Raw genomic sequence first — 2,181 nt, 5'->3', positions numbered from 1 at the left:
ACACTGGTGAGAGATGTAGCTTTTATTAAGATGCATGATTATAGTGAGGGGGGATAGATACCCAAATGAAAATAGGGTTCTCTTCAGAAGGGGAAGAGCGAATGAATAATGCATAAAAATGAACAGCATTATAACAACATATGAACATGCCTACATCTGTGTCTGGCATGTAATTGAAACTCAATGTAGATTACTTTCTTTACCATCCATCCTTTCTTCTCTTGGCTTTACCACAAGAGCTCTTAAGCACCCCTCATCTTTAAAAATGTATAAACATGCAAGAAATGAAAACTTGACCTAGTAACAACTAAATTTAACTAAAGAAACTTCAAAGGAGGTTATACAGAGCCATTTATATTCCTAAAAGTGGTAAACCGAATAACTGACAGAAGGAACGGTGGTTCTATTTTTGTTACAATCATGAAATCTACCTATACTCATACTTCCCTATTCCCCTCCACTCTTCTTCTTAGGAAGAAAAGCTATCAGTTCAAGGCATTCATTTGGCTCTATCAAATATAGAGCCATTTGGAGATATCAAAATAAATACAAGACTCTGGAATGAACATTTTTTGGGAACTTAAAATACAGTTGACAAAATTGGATGTACACAAGTGAAAATGACTTCAGTCTTTACAAAATAGCAAGCATACTAGCACAAATCAATATAAGGATGTCAGAAAAATGCACCTCCTCTGTTGATAAATGCAGTTAAAAAATAGAAGTTAAAAAGGCTGTTTGTCAATCTGTTAACTTATATTTCTACATATGTTCTATTTCTTTGTAAACACAAGACTTTCTAAGAGTATAAAATAGAAAGCAGTTTTATATACACAGCAGCTATGCTTAAGTGTGTTTCATGATAAATGTTTAAGTATGAAAATAATAAATGCATAAAATCTTTCTGTGGGTCAATGCTAGAACACTTAAGCTTGATTCTTTCCTGGAAAACACATTTATTCACATATTTAATGGCTTTCTTTCTATTTGACTAAAACATCCTTCCTCCTTTAATGGTGAATAGTTATTTTTCATCTCCCAGTGAGAGCTGAGTGTGATTTTGCAGCATTTGCACATTCTCTTACTGAAGTTCCTAATTTAAAGAGCAGGCCTGTGTTATAGGGAGCTGGGACAGTTGGACTAAGTGAGCCTCTGGCAAGCTCAGGCCAAGCCCCAGACATTCAGTGACATTTGCTGAGTATTGTAGATCTCCTTATTGGTCTTGCCCGATGCTAAATTAAAGATTTGATTAGTTAACTTTGATTTGTTACTGTTAATATCAGAAGTGCCTCATTATAGTGATTTTTACTCATATTAATAATATACCAAGAAGTGGAAATTTGGTATGGTTTTACTATGATTAGTGAATCCAACCTCTAACTGATACTTTTCCCTTGACATCTCTCTCTTCTTTCTTCCATTCTCTCTTCTCTCCTTCTTCTTCATTTTTTCTCCTTCTCCTCTGCCCTTGATCTCCATCTCGCCTTCCCTGTTAGTCTCTTCTTCTCTCTGCTTACACTTTTTCATTCCCTTTGTATTCCTCAATCTCTCTTTCTTTCTCTCCTACCTTTCCCCATCATTAAATATTTATCACAAGCATATCATAGATAAATCAATACAAATGAGTGAGGCAATTATTTAATATTTATCTTACATAGTTTTAAGTAAGCTCTGCCTTTGAAATCTGTAAGGTAAAAAAAAGAGAGAGAGATTTGCAAGCAATAGTTTCAGAATAGTTAGAGAATGAGATTAGTTATAATTTCTAGTCACATATATGTGTGTCTTTTTACCAAAATAGCTAAACAGTTTTAATTAACTATTTTAAATAAAAGCTGTCAAAGTCTAAGATGTGGCTTTTGGAGTTTCTAGATTATACTTCAGGGATATTTTTGTGAAAGGTATGTTGACATTTCAAAAAGTAGAAGGCTCAAGTTGACATTTTTTTCACAGCTGGATAAATTTTCTAGACACCACTAAGGCAAAGAATTACAAAGCTGTTACAATATCTCTCCCTTACTGATCTGGGGAATTTTGCATTCTAATCAGATTTTTGCAAATAATTAGCATTTTTTGCTGCTTTTCCTTTACAAGGGGGACATGGTTCCATGAAATTTGACATCTTATGCTTAGATAAACACATATGGGTCAAGTCTATTAGATAAAGAGAACATATTATTTTAA

General features: G+C 33.6%; 1 protein-coding gene across 1 annotated transcript in view; it reads left to right on the top strand.

Moving 5' to 3' along the window:
• The window catches only part of THSD7B (thrombospondin, type I, domain containing 7B), a 720,444-nt gene that overhangs the window by 290,506 nt on the left and 427,757 nt on the right, over positions 1 to 2,181 (top strand). The window lies entirely within an intron of this gene.

The sequence above is a fragment of the Propithecus coquereli genome, unplaced genomic scaffold (assembly GCF_000956105.1).
Source record: "Propithecus coquereli isolate 6110/MARCELLA unplaced genomic scaffold, Pcoq_1.0 Scaffold33, whole genome shotgun sequence".
NCBI classification, from domain to species: domain Eukaryota; kingdom Metazoa; phylum Chordata; class Mammalia; order Primates; family Indriidae; genus Propithecus; species Propithecus coquereli.
This window is presented reverse-complemented; position numbering and strand designations above follow the sequence as displayed.